Genomic DNA, 7,500 nt, shown 5'->3' on the forward strand with positions numbered 1-7,500 from the left:
CCAGCCCTCTTCAAAAAAGTAGCAAAAAACACATTTTCATCCTCAATTTTACATAGCGCACCACAGTGACACCATGTCTGTTCAAATGAATCAAGGTTTTTCATTGCCTTATAGAAACGAAAATCAATTAAAATACGAGATCTCACTAAAATTGAGAAAACTAATACCAAGTCTTCACTAGACATTTGCTCAACTTTGTTTCTTCGACTGACATAGATAGCCATTTTTGCTTGACCAAGAATGAAATTTATCAGTTGGCATTTATAACGTCGTTTCTGTACATATTTAAAACCAAAGATAAAAGTCTCTGATGAAAAGATTTCGTGAAGCTGAACAAAGAGCATTTGCAAAATAGCAAATAAAGGTCTTAGCCTCACACACTGCATAAAAGCATGAAATACAGTTTCTCTTGAAAAACAAAATGGGCACTCTTGGCCTACATCGGGGTTTAAAACAGAAACAAATGCATTGACTGCAACAGCACCATGCAGAATTCTCCACTGCAAATCCCCAATTTTCTTTGTCAATGGTGACTTGTAAAACGCTCTCCATTGAGGTTTAAAACTCTCCTCTACCTGCAAAACAGTACGCCAGGGTGTGTCTGTTCTCTTGTCCAGTATCTTTCTATTTAAGGACTTAACACACGTTTGGTACAAGGCTTTACCCTTTGCTGGCTTTGGACCCAAGAATGTCAATTCATCACATTGCAAATAAATCCCAGTGCAATCCATAAGATTGGGAGACAAAGTAAAGTTAGGGAAAGGATCACTGCAGTCTGGACTGCACAACCCACTGATGAAGTCTCCCAGCATTTGTAACTCTCCACTTGTTAATGAAGCCCGCCATTTCTCCAGGAGTTGGGCAATAACACGGATGGATCTCACACCCAAATGATCTGCAAACATTCCTGGTATTCCCAAAGTCTGATCCAGCCAACCTAAATAAGTGGCCTAGTGTGGTGACTCCAGACCTGAGCAGGCTAAAAGTAACTGCATGAATTGGCTTTTCACAAGTTATGTCCAGTCTTGAGCCATAGATCAGAGGTTCCTTTAAAAACCAGTAAAGAGAACTTGTGCTGTGTGCCCTTTGCACTGTTAAAAGAGACCAGACTTTAAAAAGATTTGAGTAAAATATGGGGAATCTGCTCAGGTTAATCTTCTTCGGATCCACCAAGAATAAATTCCTCTCCAGTCCCAATCCATCAAAAGTTCGTAAGATGGCACAAGCCACAGACTTCCAACCACAGTCCACAGGCCCTGTGAGTAGACGCTGCACAAACTGTAGGCGAAAAGCCGCTGTTCTGCTCTGTAAGTGAATAAGTCCATGTCCACCTTCCCCTTTGGGCAGATATAAAACATTCTGTGGTACCCAATGCAGATTGTCCCAGAAGAAGTTTACCAAGATTGACTGGATTTTAGACAGCAGGTGTGTTGGAGGATCTATACAAGCAAGCCGATGCCAGAGGGAGGATGCAGCCAAATTGTTAATAATAAGGACACGCCCTCTGTAAGACAATTTACTAATTAAAAACTTCCAGTTGTGAAGGCGTCCCTTTATTTTTTCTACAGAACCTTCAAAATTTTTCTGTATGAACTTTTCATCCCCTAGAAATACTCCAAGATATTTAAAACCTTCCCTGGTCCAATGTAAGCTATCTGGTAAACTTGGCCCTCCATCTGACCACTTCCCAACCAGCATAGCTGTACTTTTAGACCAGTTAACTTTTGCAGGAAATGGCTCTAAAATCTTCAAACATATTCAACATCACATTCACATCCCTCTGCCCGCTTACAAACACAGCAACATCATCTGCATATGCAGACACCTGAAAGGCATTTCCACAATTTGGAATAGTCACCCCATGTAGCTCTTTTCTTAGCCTTATTAAAAGGGGCTCTATTGCCAAGGCATATAGCATACCAGACAAGGCACATCCTTGTCTAACACCCCTATGCACTTTAAAAGGAGCACACAAGTCACCATTAACTTTGAGCATACTCTCAATGTCACAATACAGAACTCTTATTAAATCAATAAAATGTGGACTAAAGCCAAAAGCTGCCAGAACACTCCACAAATAGTTGTGCTCAACCCTGTCAAAAGCCTTCTCTTGGTCTATAGATACCAGACCAAACTCCAGGTTAAAAAACTTGCCTAAATCAAAGATATCTCTGATAAAAGAGATATTATTGTGAATTAGTCTACCTGGGTACACAATAGGTCTGGTCAGGGTGGATGACCTGCTCCAAAACCTTGCTCAGTCTATTGGCCAATGTTTTAGAGAGCAGTTTATACTCACTACAGAGTAATGACACAGGCCTCCATGACTTTATGTCATTCAGGTCACCTTTTTTGGGCAGCAGAGAGAGCACCGCTCTGCGGCAACTCAGTGGCAGTCGCCCCTTGGCTAAACTGTCACTAAGTACAGCCAGTATATCTTCACCCATTTCGGGCCAAAAGGACTTATTAAAAATCAATAGGAATGCCATCGACGCCCGGAACTTTGGCCACATTGCATCCCTTGGAGGGCTATGTCCAGTTCCTCTAGGGTCAAAGCCCTACGAGGTCTACATTAGCCTCTGTGGACACCCTGAGGTAATTTGTCAAGAAAGACACTGTCCTCAGCCTGGTTCTGGAAGATCTCGCTTTTGTATAGCTCCTCATAGAAAGCCAACTGCTCTCCTGCGTATGTCGGCATGGTCAGACAGCAGTGTCCCATCATCTGAACGTAGAGCATGAATAAATCTTTTTTGTCCATTTTTTTTCTCCAAATTAAAAAAGAATTTTGATGGTGCATCCATCAACTCCGCACTTTGGAAGCAGGACCTGACCAGAGCTCCCTGTGCTGTTATACCTAGTAGTTTAGCCAATTCATTCTTCTTAACTCTAACATTTTCAGTGTGGGCCTGCTGGCCTGTGCTTTCAGCTAAGTTCTGAAGCTCAATTATTTCTTTTTCTAATGTTTCCATACTTTGAGTTATGTCCCTTGTGACATTGACAGTGTACTCTTGACTTAGCTGTCTTATCTGCACCTTGGCAAAATCCCACCACTGCTGTAATGACTGGAAGGAAGGTTTTGTTGTTCTAAAATCATTCCAAAAGTATGTGAACACATCCTTAAAATGGACATCAGACAATAAATTAGTATTAAAATGCCAGTAGGAACTTTTTGGCTTAACAGAATTTAAAGAAAAAGAACAAACAAGTAAACTGTGGTCTGAAAAACCGACTGGAATGATGGATCAGTTTCTAAAAATACTACGCTGGTGTTTAAAACCATAAAACCTATCCAGTCTGGCCAAAGACAATAGATTGTTATACGCAGGAACCCATGTATACTGCCTGTCACTAGTGTGGAAATTCCTCCAAATGTCCACAAGGACATTTGAATTTTTCAACTCAATGAGCCGTCTACGTGAGGGCATGTGCGGCTCAACATGGTTCCTGTCTATGGCTTTTTCAGTGCAGTTAAAATCCCCTCCCAGAAGTAAAAACTCCTGCGCATCAAGACCATGTAAGGCATTTTCCAGACTATTTAAAAAAAGCATTCTGTCAATTGCCATAGTAGGCGCATAGACACAAATAAAAACAAAAAAATGATTTTCAAATTGGGCTTTTACTTTCAAAAGTCTACCTTTGGCAATTTCCTCAACTTGATATGATAGGGGGTAAAAGTGCGAGAAAATAAAATAGCAACCCCACCACTATTTGAGGTGTTGTGGCTTAAAACAGACAGCCCATCAAATTCTCTTGCCCAGTCAACTGCATTCAACACATCAGAATGCGTTTCCTGAACAAAAACAATATCAAACTTTTTTTGTTTTATTGTTTCAAACAAAACAGCTCTCTTTTTCTGTTCTCTAGCCCCGTTTCTGTTTAAAGAGGCAACAAGAATTTCACCCATGATAAAGAATAAAAATAAAAAGAGCTGTACACACACTTCCATCACAGAAGACAATAATTTAGGCTTTGTCATTGCTACTCAATAGAACCTTAAGCTTGGTCAGCATTTTTTTCAAACGGTAGACTCCTGTTCAGTAAAACAGCCCTCATGCATAAATGACCTCGTCTTCGAAATGAACTGTTCCACATCAGGGAAATAATCATCAATTCGTACATTTCTCACATGCTTTGTTTCCTTCAGAAACGTTTTAACGTCATCACTGCTGTAGGTGCGGTTAGCATACCCACTCTGATGCAAACTGCCAAGTTATGCTGCAGTCTGAGAAATCACTCTCACTCTCGGCATCAGACGAGCTTAAGTCAACGAGTTTCTTTTTAGCACTTTTATTTACATGAGAGCGTTTTCTCTTCTCTGGGGGTAGTTTTAAAAATTCTTGCATCCATTTCCATTAGATTTACATCCGTTGCTGTCTGGACTTCACTATTGTCAGTTAATGTAACATTGTTGTCTTGTAGAACATCTGCGCTTTCACGTTCGGCATTGTCCACAACACTTCCCTCCGAACTTGCATCTCATTTAGTGAATCTGACGTATTTTTTCTTGTTCCTGAGGAACATCTGCGTCGTCTGTCTCACCGGCAGTAGGTGAAATGGTTGCCGTCTCACCAGCACAAGGTTCACCAGTCTCGGCAGCCTGCTTCTCCCCTGCATCACCACTAGGCCTACCAACGTTTTCGCTCTGTCCAGAAGCATTATCTGAATTTCCTCGTTTATCGGGACAAGCGCGTATGAGATGTCCAGTTAGACCGCAACCAAAACATCTCATAAAGTTCGTGGTTGCATAAACAACATAATTAAAGTTATCAGCCTTTACATTCAGTGTCAGATCTAATTCATCTTTGTTATCTTTTAAAACCATGTACACGAAACGCCTAAAAGACATGACATGTTTTAAAAGCGGAGATTTACTCGCAATTGGAATCTTCTTGATCTGCGACACTACTTTACCATGCCGTGAAAGCGTTTGTAATAAAACCTCATCTTTAATGAATGGTGGTACGTTCGACAAGGTTACTCTTTTGGACGGGGTAGAAAGTGGAAGGACAGATGTGAAAACACCATTGATCGATACTCCACTTTCAACTACCTCGTTGGCCATTTCAGTGGTTCTCAAAAACAGAACAACAGCGTTGTTCATGCGGGCCGCTGATAAAATATTACCATGCCCTACAATTTCTCCAATAACCAAACTACAATCTTCTACGCTGGCAGTCGATGCAATTTTGATTCCATGACGCCTCGTAAGCTGTTCAAAACCCATACCAGGGACAGCCATACCACCAGCACAACACTGGGAGCAGACGCCCGGGAAACACCACACACAAAACAAACAAAAACACCCTACGTGCTGTTTTCACTAACCAAAACAAAATAAACCTTAATGTTCTAGAGAAAAAAGTACATTAAATATAAGGATAGAAAAAGCTAGAAAAGTTGGAAAGAACGGTCGTTCCTGGCACAGCGGCCAGTGCTCCTCACTCACTCACGTTTCCGCGTTTCCCACTCACTCCCAGCATGCACTCAGAGAAAGCAAGAGAGAGAGAGAGAGAGAGGGAGAGAGAGAGGGAGAGAGAGAGAGAGAGAATATAACACATGCCGTTAATCACCTGCACCTGTGTGTGAGAGAGAGAGAGAGAGAGAGAGAGGGAGAGAGAGAGAGTGAGTGAGAGAGAGAGTGAGAGAGAGAGAGAGAGAGAGAATATAACACATGCCGTTAATCACCTGCACCTGTGAGAGAGAGAGTGAGAGAGAGAGTGAGAGAGAGAGAGAGAGAGAGAGAGAGTGAGAGAGAGAGAGAGAGAGAGAGAGTGAGTGAGAGAGAGAGCGAGAGAGAGAGAGAGAGAGAGAATATAACACATGCCGTTAATCACCTGCACCTGTGAGAGAGAGAGAGAGAGAGTGAGAGAGAGAGAGAGAGAGAGAGAGAGAGAGAGAGAGAGAGCGTGAGAGAGAGAGAGAGAGAGAGAGACTATAACACATGCCGTTAATCACCTGCACTCTATGAGGCGTCTGCGAGGGCGTCTGCAGCTCTACATGGGTCATGACCTCTATGAGGCGTCTGGGTTCATGACCTCTATGAGGCGTCTGGGTTCATGACCTCTATGAGGCTTCTGGGAGGGCATATAAAGCTCTACATGATTCCTGTCCATTGTTCAGTGCAGTTCAAATCTCCTCCCAGGAGTAAAATGGAGTAACAGCTTCTCTTGATTTCTGTTGTATTTGATTCTACAGGTAATGTAAACTGTGAGCTTGGCTTCTCCAACAATAAAATGAATGAGTTGACATGATGTTGATTTGATTTCTCGTGAAACCAAGAATAAAGCCATGTTTTGTGAACATTGTCCCCAGAGAAAAGAACATAACCCTGAACATATTGAATAAAGGACAAAGTCTAAAACAATCCATGAAACAGTGATACATAGTTGAACCTTCAGGGCAGAATGGACACCTGTCGCTTATTGCAGGATGCATTACAGATGTTATTAAAGCAATGACAGACGTACCCTAACCCTAACCAAATAGGCATTTAAGAGTCAAGCCAAATAGGCACTGACAATCAAACCAAATAGGCATTGAGAATCAAACCAATAGGCATTGAGAATCAGCATTGAGAATCAAGCCAATAGGCATTGAGAATCAGCATTGAGAATCAAACCAATAGGCATTGAGAATCAGCATTGAGAATCAAACCAATAGGCATTGAGAATCAAACAAATAGTATAACTAGTTAACCACTAAACTAAACCAGTATGGAGAACTTTATAAATGATCTTACACAAGCAAGATCCTCCACTGAAGGTCACAAGTTCTTTTAGTTAATGGAGGTTTGTATAAAGTTCTCCACACTGGTTTAGTTAGGGTGACCAGACCCAGACATGTCCTCTTTTCGAGACCTAAGAAATGCGTCCGGCAGGGATTCCAAAAACTTGCGGGATTTTGCCTTGTCGGATATTTGTGTTTCTCTGGGTCTTTCACAAACTAGTTATTACGTTTTGGAAAGGGTATTTCCCTTACGTTCCACCTTCTTGCGCGAGCTCTGACTTTAGAGAGAACTGGTCGACCGCCTTCCCAGTGTTGCCAGATATGATAATTATCCTCCAAATACGATCATTTTGAGCCTTTGGTACGATACTTCGCCATTTCCAATCTGGCAACACTGAGCATCTTGCCGCCTCCACTAGTTGCATCGTTTATAATAGTACATGACATCTGCATGTGAAAAAGATGTCAAAACTTTGCCGCGGGGAGGGGGCGGGGTCATGGGGAAGGGGCGGGGTCCCGCGACAAAGTGTCCTCTTTTTCACAAACTCAAATCTGGTCCCCCTAGTTGAGTTTGATCCTCAATGTCTAGTTTGTCTGTCCAAACCGTATTCATTCTACCTCTCAAATTGCTCTTATTTAACACCTTAACTAAGTTTCTGTATAATACCTGTGAGACCAAAGTGAGACCAGAGTGAGACCAGACCTGTCCCCATCAGACACATCAAGGCGAGCCCCAAACACAACAGGCTCTTCAAGCAGCCAATGAGGGGATGA

General features: G+C 42.1%; 1 protein-coding gene across 1 annotated transcript in view; it reads right to left on the reverse strand.

The window, feature by feature from the left end:
- LOC105910537 (transmembrane protein 236-like) overlaps positions 1 to 7,500 on the reverse strand; it is a 17,885-nt gene that overhangs the window by 3,421 nt on the left and 6,964 nt on the right. The window lies entirely within an intron of this gene.

This window comes from Clupea harengus, chromosome 17 (genome assembly GCF_900700415.2).
Source record: "Clupea harengus chromosome 17, Ch_v2.0.2, whole genome shotgun sequence".
In the NCBI taxonomy this organism is placed as follows: domain Eukaryota; kingdom Metazoa; phylum Chordata; class Actinopteri; order Clupeiformes; family Clupeidae; genus Clupea; species Clupea harengus.